At 44.3% G+C, this 14,786-nt stretch overlaps 1 protein-coding gene across 2 annotated transcripts in view; it reads right to left on the reverse strand.

The window, feature by feature from the left end:
* The window catches only part of LOC115589466 (urea transporter 2), a 42,504-nt gene extending 40,357 nt beyond the window's left edge, over positions 1–2,147 (reverse strand). Inside the window, exon 1 of one of the 2 annotated variants that reach the window (XM_030430318.1) lies at positions 1,771–2,147. The gene's annotated coding sequence lies outside the window, so the exon portion shown is untranslated. Of the gene's footprint in view, positions 1–1,755 lie in introns of both variants that reach the window. The other variant, XM_030430319.1, reaches the window with a different exon arrangement.
* Between the last annotated feature and the right edge of the window lie 12,639 nt (positions 2,148–14,786).

Raw genomic sequence — 14,786 nt, forward strand, 5'->3', positions numbered from 1 at the left:
CTGAGCGGAAATAAATAAATATTCCGACGGCTGGTTAGGAGAAAACTCACATCTTCAGTTGTGTCTTTTTAATTTGTTTCCCGCGTGTTTTCAGCTTGTTTATTCATTTCACAGCCAATTTGAATCCTAGGAGCTGAAATGAGTACAAAGTCCTCGCTTCAAAAAAGAAAAGAAAAAAGAAACCACATATGGGGAATTATAGAGAGAAGGTTAACGGAGGAATTTCAAGACAGTTTTATTGCAAATGTTTATTGCCCCAGTGGGACGACCAACACTACTACACTCAAGATTTTCACAAAGTAGAGATACAGGTGATGCCGTCATGCAAGATGTGTAATCAAACTGATAAACTTCAGACGTGGCCGAGCTAAATTTACCGCTCCAAGACCATAAATGCAATTACTACTGTCGGCTCAAGTCAAGTTTAGCCTGGCGTTATTTTGGGACCGTCTCTTAATGTTGGAACACATTCATTTACTGTTCATTTATCATTTTAAGACCAAGTTTTCTTCCATTTCTTTGCAGTTTTCTGTCCCTGTTTGGTTAGGTCTGGACAAAAAAAGAAAATACTAGGCTAGGTTTAGGCAAAGAAAATTACTTGGTTAGGTTTAGGCAACAATAATAGACCTGTTTATAATGTTAAATGTGTTCGTAAAAGAATAACTTCTCCCATGAGTTCATTTATTTATTCATTTATCTTGGTGTGTGTGTTAAAGTCGTGCTGGATTACCTCCAATAAGGTGTATTTTCTACAGAACATATACAAACAACACAAACATGTCCTTGTCCTCCCGTGTGCTTAGTTGGGGGGGAGGACATGTGGCAAACACTCTGCCACTCCCTGTGAAACAAACAGTCTCTTTCTCTCTAACCAAACTCGGATTACATGTTTGATTAACCCAAGCTTGTTTTACAGCATCCGCCCACAGAATCGTCACCGCGCCGCAAATATCTCACAGGGGCAGAAGCAACATGCTCTCCACATCGATTTGATTTTCTTCTGACCTGGTTTCATAGCCTCTAATGTTCATGCTGATCTAAAAATACGATCTCTCTCTCTTTCTCTCTCTCTCTCTCTCTCTCTGTCTCTATCTATCTATCTGGCAGACAGACATGACCACGTTAACATCCTGTAGCTGTGTAGCCGGTCTGGCCTGACACAGTAGTTTGCTAAAGGCTCTGTGTTGTGTTTGTGGTTTCATTGAACAAATTGGCATGAGGTTATGTAAGTATAACATAATGGGAGCTCACATACCTGTGTAAAACACATTGAGAATGAGTGCAGCAACTTCTATTATCGATCTGCATGCAAAACTGCCGCGAGGCTACTTTAGCTTGACTTAGCACGCTACAAAAAAGTGCTGCACACTAATAATAATAGCCATAATAAATGTGTGACATTTACAAAGCAACATTTGCACGTCTGTTTTTTTACAACATTTTAGCACACTACAGGTGGGAACATACGTAACTATTACCTCTCCTCACGGGTCGGAAACTGAGAGAAGAGCACAGCGCGAATCCACAGGAGGTGACATCGCAGATATCAAATGTCACACAGTAAAATGAAACCTACCAAAAATTAATTACCAAAATAAAAGCTCCCAAAAATAAATGCAGAATTAGCTGTGAACACACACAAGGAAGAACAGCAAAACACGTAAAAGGGTTTTGTTAAAATATAAACAACATTACAATTATACATCGGTTACACAGACATTCCATGACAGTTTGGAAAGAAATGAAGTTTCTAACTTGCAGTGGCCCGACCTTTCGCTTCCTCGAGTGATTGAGATGAGTGACACTGTTGTGTCAAGCTGGTCGATAACCTTCCTCTTTCCCTCCAGCGGCTGAGCAATTAACCAGCAGCAGCAGATGAAGACAAGAGATCATTAGGGAGGCTGAGCCCTAACGATCAGCTCTGCATGTGTACGTGTGGGTGTGTGTGTGTGTGTGTGTGTGTGCTTGTTTGCCTGCTGTCTGTGTTTGTGTATGTGCTCTGATGTCAGTAAATGTGTGGGTTGAGCTGAAATCAACACGGAAAATCATTAGGCCCGGCTCTGCTCGTCCAACTCCAGATCCTCTCCGGCTCTACGCTCCCTCTCGATGCGGCGCTGGATCCGATGCAGAGTGCAGGCTACTTGGGAATTCGTTTTAAGTTCAGCATTTAAAGTAGCAGATGATATGCATAACACTGCATCAGGAAAGCGAGGATGAAAAAAAAATCAGCCTGGTCATCCCGCGGGCACATTCAGTTGCATTTTAATAACGTGGGGAAATTCTAATTTCTCTCTTTTCAGCACCTCTGGGAGGCATCTTCAGCACATTCGCAGTCTGTCCGTCCGTCTCTGGTCATGTCTGCACTGCCAATGTCATATGGGCTCCAGACAAACCAGCTCGGGCCCTCCGCTTAAGCCCACAACGGCTGCCTGTCTTCGGGGGTTCCTGGCCCGGCCTCACCCCGCCAAATCCAGGTCGCTTCCGGCAAATCTGGAGAACAAAAAGCGGAGGAGGGTGGATCAGCGGTGTCGGAGTGAGAGTTACAGGCACCTCAAAAGAGCCATCAATTTGTAGCCTCGTTTTACATCCACGCAGACTGACGATCGAGTTTTTTTTTTTCGGGGGATGTTTTGACGTGAAATCTAAATAAGCGGGGCTATTTAATCTCTTTTTGTGCATCAGATGCTCGAGCTCAAGTTTAAAGGGCACGGCTGTCTTTCACTTTCAATCGTATGCAAATGAAGTTGCGGCACAAGCATCCTCATCGACGCCGATTGCGGTGCTTTAGATGCTAATCCGGCGAGCCCGGCGCCCATTAACTCAGAGAGGCTTTTAAAAAACGGAAGTGTTGTCCCGATACGATCTGACCTCCACGCTGCTCGACCTCCCCGTAATCAATTCGATGGTTGTGCATAGTACCACGCGCGTAACACAGGAAGTGATGTCTTTTAAGGATTATGACAAAGCAACAGTGAATGGCCATAAAGACAGCTTGAATCTAAAATATATAAACGTATATATATATATCATTTTTTTCACTCAAATAAAGCTTCCTAAAACAGACAAATAATAAATTGGCCTATTTTCAGCGATGGCAACCATCACTGCAAAAGCTACTCCATGCATTTATACTGCACTCAGGTCACATTGTCTATCTGCAGTCAGTGATGTAACAAGTTATATGAGAACAATGGAAGTGGTGGAAGAAGGGGGAAAAGAGTAAAACAAAAGAACACCAGTGAGTGCATCAAAAGAGACTTATAACCTTGAACGTGTTGCCCTAGTGCATGCTGGGAGGCTTCCCTGGGACGATGCACTGCAAAGATGCTAAACTGGTGTAATAATTGTATATTTAGATTGAAAGTCTAGTTGCTCTTGTTTTTAGCGCACTGACAAATGATTTGACTGGTTCAGTCACTGAATTATTCAAAGGGAGACCACATGTGACGCCTGCTGTAAGCATTCCTGTACATTTTGCACCTTGCATGGCAGCCGCCGCCATCAGTGCGTGAATGTATGTATGAATAGCTATAAGTCGCTTTGGACAAAAGTGTCTGCCAAATGCCTTAAAATGGTTACAGAGATCCGTTTTTAATTTTAAAATTGTGATCCTGACTGCATCTGTAATCCAATGAAATCTTTTTTCCTGTAACTTCACCGGAGTACTGTTCCCTTTTTTTGTGTCTTGATTATGTAATCCTGTTGCATGTATCCAGTCACGCTGCCCTGCATGTTTCAGATGTTTCCCTGCTACAAAACACAGCTGATTGAAGCCTGATAACAACCCATTCATTTCAATCAGGTGTGACGGGCCACGTAAGCATTGTTATACTCTTAGGAGAGAGAAGGGTAAAGTTCTACATCTTTTTAAAAGGAATGAAATGCTAAGACAGTAAACATATTCAAACGGGCGTCACTGTTTTAATCAACATGATCACACTGTCAATGAAAACGTCATACTCTCTGTAATGAAAATAAAAGCGACCATTAAGATCTTCAAACGTCGAGATCAATGAGGCTTTTCCTGCGACGGGATATCACGGACGCTAATGGGAGACGCGCGGTGATTGACTATTCAATATCGTAAATTAGCTTTAATGACCGTCTGATCTGTATCACAGTCAGCGGGGGAAGTATTACTGCCTAATGTTGCTGTGGTGCGAAGCGTTATGCCAAACAGACTGACGGCAGATACTTTTTTACATGGGGGAAATAATGAAAATACATCATTATGGACAGCTGGAGACACACACACACACACACACACACACACACACACACACAGAAGGAAAGAATGATAGGGACTCTGCAAAAGGTTAAGCTGGTGATTACACTGAGCTTAGCCTTAAACATGGACAGAATGTAATATGTACCGAGCAGTGTGTGTATCTGTGTGTGTGTGTGTGTGTGTGGATTTTGTCCATTGTCATGCAGTGCTCTTCATTGGTAAGTGAGTCATGTTGCGTCACTGTTGACAATATTCCCCTCAACTGTTCATCCGTTTATTAATAGTCCTTCGGAAATAAGGGGATATCATCACTTTATTGTTTTCAGTTGCAGTTTGTGTGTGTGTGTGTGTGTATGTGTTTCTAAATGAAGTGGTGAGTCCGATGGAAAGACGTGATGAAAAGACGGACAGGAGAGAGAAGGATGAGACTCGAGTGGCAATCGATTGAGGATATACGAACTCTGCGGTTTTACAACAGGGCAGGAGTCGCTGAGGTCAGAGATCATGGCTGTGTGTGTGTGTGTGTGTGTGTGTGTGTGTGTGTGTGTGACTGATGGCTCTCCATGGCAGGCCCCCACTGACCACAGGGGGGGGATGTGGTGAGAGGGGCAGAGAGTGCAGGATGGCTGGTAACGAGACCTGCATCTGAAAGATGATGTGGCGAGCGAGGGGAGGAGGGGGGGGGGATGTTCTGGGAATTGCAGAGAGAGAGAGAGAGAGAGAGAGAGAGAGAGAGAGGTCAAATGAGAGACATAAATAAAAGTGGAGAAACAGAGAGGGAGATGCTGAGAGGAGATGGTGATGGAGGGAGATCTGGGGAGGGAGAGGGAGAGAGAAGGGGGGCGGTGTGGGGGAGATCAAAAGGAGGTTTTTCACGCCTCGCCTGTCGCCTCGGGCTGTAACACGCCTGATAACAACACACGAAACTCGCGGCAATCTCTGGCACTCACGCAATCCTCCGTGTTCACATCCGGTCGCTCCCTTGATCTCCCTCTGCCTTCTTCTCGGCAGAACACTGGCCACACCTTCCCCGCCGTCTCTGCCAGCAGCTGGGGAAACACACGGCCGTAGGGATGATGAAGGCCGGACTGGACGTTCAGTGTGAGAAACAGACGCAACCGATCCTTAAGAATTCAATTGCTGACTAATACATGTCTCCAGACAAAATTCATTTAGATACACAGTCATGGCCACGGTATGGATTCTCTACTGTGACCAGAACCATGGTCTGGATGCAGTGTTGTTGATTGAACAATAATTTGAAAGTCCATTAGCGGCTACCTGCTGCTAAGTGTAGCTTCTTTTGAGAGAGTTAGTGCAGCAGAATGGTACAATGAAAACAGACGGGCTGGTGCTAGCAGGTTAGCATGCTAACTTAAATGTACGTGTACTTCTTTGTTATACCGTCAAGACCTTTGTTTCTACACATTTTGAATCCATTTTTTAAACTGCAATTCTAACATATTGCACCTTTAAGTACAAAAAAAATCGGAGTAATACAAAGTAATACATATGATTTTTTTTGATAAAATATCACAGGCCTATTTATTGTGTCGTAACATCTCATACTAAAGTTATATCTTATTTTTTTTGGATGTTGATTCTGAATTTTCTGAGGGTCCTGTTGATGTCAGACTTCCTGAACACTGAAAGCTTGTTGGGAGAATAAGACTGTAAAGGGTGCAAATCTTATTAAATGAAGTGTTCGTAAAGCTACAGCGAGGAAATGATAACGATAGCTATGTTTTTGGTGTATTAGATGTGTAGGTGGTGAAGCCTAAGTCTGACGCTCTTGACCATCTCCCTCCTGTCCACATCCAAAAAATCCACAGAGACCAGTCGGTAAACTAGAAGCGTTTACTTTCAAAATGCAGGAAAAGTACAAAAATTAAATTGTCAGAAAATGAATACAAAGTGCGTCCTATACAAGTGATAATTGTGAGAGCAAGAGTAAGAGGGTAAGAAAGAGAGTTGGAAAGAGGTCAAAAAACTATCTGGCTCCACTCCCCGCTTGTCCTGACTGACCACAAAATTCACGTCATCTACCCAAAAAACACGCGATAGAGTGCCGAATTAAAGGTGCAGTTTGCACAAACAAAAATACATCCTGCCACTATAAAGTACCACAAATACATGTTAAAGGATTATTTTAGCTCTCAACAAACACTGAAATTACCCAAGCATGTACTTATTACATGTTACATGTATGAATTGTAAACGATGTAAATATTTTTATCCTTATTCCTCTTTATGAACTTAAATTACTCCATCAACATAAAAACTGCATTTAGGCTCCTACAAGATGCCTCATACTGGTGGATGTTATTGTGACAGCTCTGTTACCGTAAAAGCCCAGGACTTGTGCACTATTGCAGAAAAAAGACAATGCAACACTGATATTAGTAGTTATTCCAATGTTATACAGATGAACCTGTTTACCTGTGGAACGAAGCTGACGATATAAGACACTGAACATATATTTTCTTTGTACTGTTTATTTTAACGAGTGCGTGTCGCAGCAGGATTAGAAACATCTTCCCATCCTGTTTTATTTATGCTTCTCCCAGCGTCAAGCGGAGCTGCATATAATCCTGTAATCCAGATAATCCTAACATTTCCAAAAAAAAAAGAAGTTTGGTAGCCTCAAAATAAAACAAGGTTAACTGAGGTAAATGTTTCCCAGTTAGCCGATGATGTTGTATATTTTTTTTTTCTTTCATTTCCAGATGACTTCTGGTTCTGCTGGAGCTGTTAACCTCAACCAGGGATGACAGCAGGTAAGGATTCCAACCAGGCTTTGACGGATGCAGATTAGGTAGACAGCACTAATAGTTTGTGTTATAATTTAGTATTGTTTGATGTGACAATATTCATGCTAAGTGTTCTGTCTCTGTATTTAGACCGACTGCATACAGCCACATATGTTCAACCGCCCACTGTGTGTGCTCTAATAGCCGATCCATCAAATGTGAACACTCTGAAGTCCACTCGTCCATCTGGGTTTTTTTTTTTTTTCGCTCTGTGACCAGATGGAGACTTTTCACCTCGTCTTGCTCTCTCACCCAAAGCGAGAGACTCTTTGTGTCTCATGAGCTGAGGTCTCCGCCTTCGGACGCCAACAGAGAAATCAAGTGAGCCCCAGAGACCTTTCACTGCCATAACTGACTATTGCGTTCGGTGAAAACAAGGGATGGACCTTGCCGGCGAGAGACAAACTTATCAGCGCCAACCTTTTTCATTCCGCGTTCATTATCTCGCATTCCGCTTTCTTTCCATTTCTTTTCTCCTCGCCAGGGCCGACGGAGCGAGACCCGCTCAGGCCGCTCTGTGGTGCCGCCCCCCCTTCAGACTCTGCTTCCCTGCTCCATCACTTCCCTGCCTCCTGCTCCACATCCCTCCCCCCTTCACTTCCAACTTATCTCCCCCTCAATTTGTTATCCTCTCTCTCTGTCTCTCAGGCTCTCCACCGCCCTCCTCCTACCTTGGAACCACTACGGCGCTCTGTTGCCATGACAGCGAAGGTAATGTAGAGGCAAGGGATCAGCCAACCTGTTTTTAACCTTTTGTTTGTGTGCCTAAAGGACACACACACACACACACACACACACACACACTCTCTCTCTCTCTCTCTCTCTCTCTCTCTCTCTCTGTCTCACACACACACACACACACACACACTCCGGCCCCCAGGTGGTTGTAGCTTTATAGGCTCCGTCTCGTAAACCCAACAGAATCTTGTTGTCTATCTTGTTTCTCAACGATGGGCGCCCGTGGCCTTCATGCTGTTGCTATGGCGACCTATGTGGATCCTTTACTTGGTCCTTCATTGGTTGCGGTGCCCCAGGTTGCGTTTTCTTGATTGGCTGGAGGGTCGGAGGGATGCGATTCATTAGCGGCATCCAGAAATATGCTTTGGTGGGATTTAGTCTGGGAGAGGTAGACAACAGTCTACAGAACCACATTCTGTATTAACTCTACCTCACTTCAGCCTCAAACGTTGTGGAAAAGCACTGGTATGACATGAAAACGTTCACTAGTCTACAACGCCTTCGTTGACAGCATGTCATGTGGATGACTCCATATGTCGACAAAATGATGTAAATAAGCAAAAACATGCACCTACATTGTTGTTTTTTCAATATTTCTGTTTTTAGCTCCCATTTCCCATCATCCCCTCGATCAAGGGCTGACAAACTGTCAAGTGAGCCTACATAGAGGATGCAAGAGAGTTGCACTGGGGGGGGGGGGGGCGCGGAGTAAGAGACACGAGACAGTGGGTACGGTGAACGAAACAGATCCATGCAGGTGTTCTTAAAACAACAATTTAGTGACTGGAGTTCGGCCTGCTGATTCGGCCCACTCATCGTCAGCACAGTCAGCAAGCGGCACAAATTTCTTTAGATTCAGAGCACTTTGAGATCCCCTCGACACATGGAGGCTGTTACAGACACGCAAAAAAACATAAAAAATCTCTCTGAAAGTGTAGCTGCCACGTTAATATCCTTATAAAATGGCCTTCCTTCTGCTTCATTAACAGTGGTGGTTCTAGACCAGTTTTAATAGGGGGGCCAGGTTGGGGCCGGCTTTTTTGTTAGGGGGCACATACAACCCGGAAAAAAGGATAAATCCCTCATTCAGACAAAGCAGTGTTTACAATTTCAGCAATTTTGATTGGGTAGTAATCTGCTGAGACACTTTATTTCTGCCTTTCCCTTCAAAACAAAATCATTGCAAGAAATCTGTCATTGTATTATTAATGCAGACTCCCTGTCAGGGGGGCCACAGGGGGGGTCCAGACTCAGAGTTACGGGGGCACTGGCCCCTGTTGGCCCCCCCCTAGAACCGCCCCTGTTCATTAAAAGATCCAAAAAATGTGAAACTTATTTGTCATTGCGCCAGTTTAACTGCCGGACAACACGTGCCTCCTACTTCAAGTCCATTCTTAGCGCAAGTGCACTGGAGACTTCACACGTCACGCTCGTGCATGCTGAACGCCGGACCAGGATCGGCCTCCAAACTAGGTGTGATGCTCATGCGCCCGCCTCCTGGAGTCAGATTTTCAATTTTTCTAGCAGCGAATGTTAAAACATGAAGAAAAACATGTCTTTGACTGGACGTGGACTTAAAACTCCGACGCTCCTTATGACTCCTATCCTTATTCTCTATCCAATACTAGAGTTCGCCGCCATGCAAAAAGCACCAGTATTTTGCATGGGAACAGAGGGTTGATTGTGGGAGGTATAGCCGACCGCGAGGCGTGGGCCCGCCCGGATTCTGTACACTTCCATTTCATCCAAACACAAAAGCAGCTGATTAGTTCCTCCTTGCGGGGCGAGACCGCCTGCTGTTTGGAATGAGAAGCCTGCAGACCCCTCAGCCCTCTGCAACTCGCGGCCGCCTGCTTCATTAGCTATATATTCAAACGAAGCATTCAGGGCTCATTAATCAAACGTTGCAAAATGGAAAAAAAAAAGGAGTCGACGGCGTTCTAAAGCTAACCCCTTAATGTGCACCGACATTCTGTTTGACGCATGTCAGCCCAAAAAGCGGTCGCTTGCTCTCATTCAACAATGCCGGCCGTTTCCCCTCTAATGGCTTCCACCTCGAGCTAATCTATTTCTCTGTGCTCTCGCCGCCTGACTAATAGGCAGCCTTCAGTCCGCATTAAAATGAGGTAATTAGTGCGTGTGGGTGTTTATGTGTGTTGCGTTGAAAGCGCCGAGACTGAGGCGGAGGATTGATGTTATTGTCACTTTAGAGTCGATGATCAGGGGCACTGCACGTGTGTGGAAGTCTGCAGGCGGTGTGTGCTTGTGTGTTTGCCAAAACGGAAAGGTCTCAGTGAAACGTCTTTGATTGTCTGTCGTGAAAGTCTTTCATACAATGACTCATCCCCTCCATTCCACAGCGCGCGTTTCTCCATGCAGACAGACAGACGGATGGTTTTAAAGAGGGGCACCGTCAGATTAAAATGCCTCAGGAGCGCAAAACAATAATGGTTGTGAGTCAGAGAGGGTTGAGTCTCGCAGTGGAACGTAGCCGAGCCGAGGGGAAAATGAGTAAATCATCATTGCTAAACGGAGAGAAGCTTTTATTCACTTTTACCACGTCTATATTGCGCCTGAAGTGATCGCAATAAGAGAAGATCGGTTGGAAGTAACTGAGATTGGCTGCAGACGAACACTTTGCTGACCAGACTCCACAGACGTCGGGCCTCTCCATTCAACGTGGGTTGGAAGTCTGAAAGACGGAGCGAAAGAATCGCAACGATGCATGGAACAGCGTCGAAGGAATACCTGCAGAAAGATCAGAGGATAAGGCGACGTCAGAATTACGTTAAGCGTGTCAGGGAAGTCGACAACGTGGGGGAAGCAGGAGTGATGAAGAGACCTGAGGAGAGAAGTAGCAGAAATCCAACCATAAGGGACTAAAGAAAAGGAAAGACTTTGAAATACAGTCTGTTAAAGGTTACGTTCACCCAAAAACTCCGAAACGACTAAAATGCATGATGAGTGAAGCTTTTCGCGCCTCTTGAAATCACCAGGGTAAGCCGGTAAGACTATGAATAGGTGGACAGAAATCACAAACGGTACGTCCAGATATCCACAAATCAAATCCAAAAGGTAGGAAAAGATTCTTCCTACTGTGATCTCAGTAGTGTTCACACTCCACATAACCCCCACCCGATCCTTTGGAAAGCAGTCATAAGCTGCATGTAAGGCAGCGAATGCTTTCTAATACGGAGTCTTACGCAACAATGTTGTCATCATTAATAATTCATCGGCCTCCTTTGAAGTTTTGTCACCACGCACGCACGCGCCTTCTTCTTCTTCTCTGGCTTTATCTCTCTATCCCCTCCTGCTCGTTCTCCTCCCCCCTCCAGTACAGTACAGTGCGCCCCTGGCAGCGATACAACGCTGATAACAGCTTATATAAAATACATCCCCTCGCCGCGGTGTTAGTCATGTCCTTTTGTTTCTCCCGCGCCGCCGTCAACAACAGAGCAAGGGCGAGCGTTAGACGAGATGAAATACCTGATGTCTGGAAGATGCCGCGAGTACACAAACAAAGCGCGGCGTTCATTATTATGTGTTTGCATCAATAAGGTGCTTTGCTGACAGAATGAAAGACACTCTACAGATTGGCAATCTTGATATATTTGAGAAGCAAAAGGGGAAGTAGACGTTAAAGAAATAGATTCACAGCTGTCCATTTTCGAGCGCAGAAGATGAAAATAATGATCTGATGAAGGACTTTTGGCATGAGTAATGTTTTTTTTCTCTTTACAATAAAGATTAGATCTTAAATAACTGATAATAAAGAGGATTTTTCTTGGCCTAAAGATGTGCAGTGAGCACTGAGAGTAGTTTTTGATGTTTATATGAGGAAAATCTGATTATTAAAGGTGCACTATGTAGTTTTGGGGAAGAAACTAACAAAACAAACTCTCACATGTTTTTAAACTTTGTTTATATCTGGCGGACCCTGCCACCTTTCTAGCTCCAAACAGTGTTATGGGAGAACAGCTTGTTCATTCAGTTATGGAAAAAATCTATACTTATGAGCTTGTGCTATATTATTGCCTCATCATTAAGATAAATCCCAAACCTCTGAGTTTGAATTTCTTCTCCAAAACTACGTAGTGCCCCTTTAACTTACAGTGTGCCGGGGAGCTTTTAAATGATTGTAAAATCAAGCCAAAGGACTGACTCGTTTATGTTTTCTTGGGATCCCACTTGTAGCTTTTTTTTCTCTCACATTGTAGTTAGTTCTGCTTTTTACCACTGAGTCGCTGAGCAGCACTCCTTCTACCCTTCACCTTCAAGTCAACTCTTTCAAGCCGTTAAACGGTTCTCTTTAGTATTCTATTGAAGTCGTCAGGTTTAGGTCTCAATTGCTCGTTCGAGCCTTTCCATCTCAGTTCTTTGCTCCGCCGTTTCATTATCCGAGAATGACCCTCAGCAATCCACCTAGACGACTGCCTGGAAACCTGAACACACATCAGCCACTCGCCCACTCATCTCACTGTGTCCCGAGCCGACCTCCCTCCCTGCTCATCTCTCTTATTTCATTCTTCTTCGTCCTAACGTGATATCTAGCATGAGCGTGGCGCTATGTCATCCCTATCCACACCTCTCTCCTCTCCTGTCAGGCGGTGTGAGTCTTGTCCCACCTCCTCCTCCTCCCTCCGGCCATCTATCTACCTCCTCCTCCACTTCGGCGGTCTCACTTTGAAAACTTTCCCTCTCCTCAATCCCTCACTTCTCTCTGCAGATTGATCCACTGGAGGTGTGCTTCAGAGCTTGCATACTTAGCACTTCAAGCTTCAGATCTGGCCTGCAATCTGTTTTATGGTGCACTTCATAGAGCAGAGGCCATAAGTTTAAAGCTGCCGGGAGTGATTTTTTTTTCTAAGGTTAAACAGTGTTCTATATTCCAATAGCGTTCGGACAGCAACCCATTTTTTTGCCTCCCGCTCATGCGGCAAGCAGGGAAAATACATTTTCTTGTATCCCTGTCTACTTTATCCAATCAGGACAGAGAACCCCATAAAGAGGCGGTCCTGTCTGTTTGCTGCCATGTCTGGAGGTTACAGCTGTGCGTTCACATGTTGAGAGGAGGGTGGGGATTGACAAACAGACACGCTAGCTAAAACGACAACAGCAGCTTTAAATAGACCTGATACCAAACTTGGCCTAGTTTGATGTTGGTGTGTACGTAAAAAAAAAAAGGAACAAAAGAAAGAAAGACGCAGTAACGGCCAGGGGTAGCCTAATTATTTAGCTAACTGAGCTACATAAGCAAAGTAACGTTAGCATGCTAATAGGTCTATGAACCCTTTCGACTGAAGAGTATAATGGTTAATATATCTCACATGACACCTACCGAAACACTGTTACATGCACACTGGTTATGACTGTCAACTACAGTTCACAAACACAAAACTTTATGCTAATAGCGTCAGGCTAAGTAGCATCATTTAGGTTAGCATGTCCACATATTTCACACTTATTTCAAATTGCGTACTGCTAACTCCAAAGCAGATCATTCTCCATATCATACCTTCATTTACAAGGGACTGAAAGTTCTCTGAGTCACCCACTAGCACCCACTGTTACCACAGTATCATATTCTATTTCAATTTAAGGAGAAATTTGTGAAAAACCAAACAAACATTTTGTAGACCCATAACTCCTTGTGCAATTATGTGGGCAAGCTAACCCTCCACCTCAGAAACCATTGGAGAAATTGCAGACGGCGAAGCTAGCGAGGCTAACATCAGCTATTCTACAACTGCTGCTCATACACTGTACCATAAAGCCTCCCTGCACATTGCCGTCTGTTTAACGTGCAACAGAATTTTAGAGATACATGTAGCACGGGTCACCGCTCTGTATCTTTGTTAGCAAAGGGGCCTGAAAAACGTCAAGGACCCTGGTCTCACACTGTTACTTCCTGTTAACACAGCTGATTTCCTTTGATTGCAACAGATGTTTTTCCTTCAGTAAGTTCGCACGTAAGTATGGACTTTACCAGCTTAAACATTCATAAAGCTTTATTTGTGGGATCCAAGCTAAATCATTTGGTTTTGAACTTGCTAGTGTTTGAGGAAGACTTTAGAAAGGACTTTGAAAACAAAGTCATGAATTTACGAATAGCTACTGCAGCCCAGTTCAGACGGAATATATTTGTTCTCATTGAATTCCCCTGTGCATCTTGAGTATCAGATTCTCTCAAAATCTAGCCTAATGCAGCTTTCTTTTAGTAATTAGCAGCGACGTCTCTTTTTCCTTTTATCACTGTAGCAGCTTAAAAAGAGCGGCATGATTTAGAGCAAGAGGAACGCTGCTCAGCTCATGGGTGATGAGAGGCATTAATAAAAACAGAGATATCTCATTTGGTTTGCGTGCTCTCCTAGAAGTTTCCTAATTAGGACAAATCTCTCTCTTTTGCAGTTACACACACACACACACACACACACACACACACAGTGTTGTCTGTATTCTAGGCGGACACACACTCCGCTGTAAGTGATTTCATTTCTGTCCCCGTCACTCTGAATCAGATGGACTTGACCCCACCGTGACAAGAAGTTAGGAACTAGACAGGTTACACATTGGATGTAAATGAGGGCATGTCTTTAAGAGTGTGTGTATGTGTCAACAGAATAACGTATTAAGATTGTATTGAGGAGAGCACAGGTCAGGTCCTATGCATCACCGAAGCTGCTCTTTGATTAGATCCCGAGGGACTAACTGCTAACAGCCACTCCGGGCCGACTGTCAATGCACACATTATGCACACAGCATGCCAACACACTGTCTGATGATAATCCACATAAAAAAGTAGCTTCTGCGGCCGAATCAGTGTATTGAGTCAGAGCAGGATTAGTTATGAAATAACTATGAAATCCGAAGGACGTGAATCTGCAGGTTGGGGCTTTGTGCATGGCCTTTTGTGCGCAAAGATGTCATTAAAGCACCTGAGTGGTTCGGAAAGGCTGGCGAGGCGGTTGCCCTTGCACTGTCTGTCTGAAATCAATGTGGGGGAAAAAAGC

The sequence above is a fragment of the Sparus aurata genome, chromosome 10 (genome assembly GCF_900880675.1).
Source record: "Sparus aurata chromosome 10, fSpaAur1.1, whole genome shotgun sequence".
Lineage (NCBI taxonomy): Eukaryota > Metazoa > Chordata > Actinopteri > Spariformes > Sparidae > Sparus > Sparus aurata.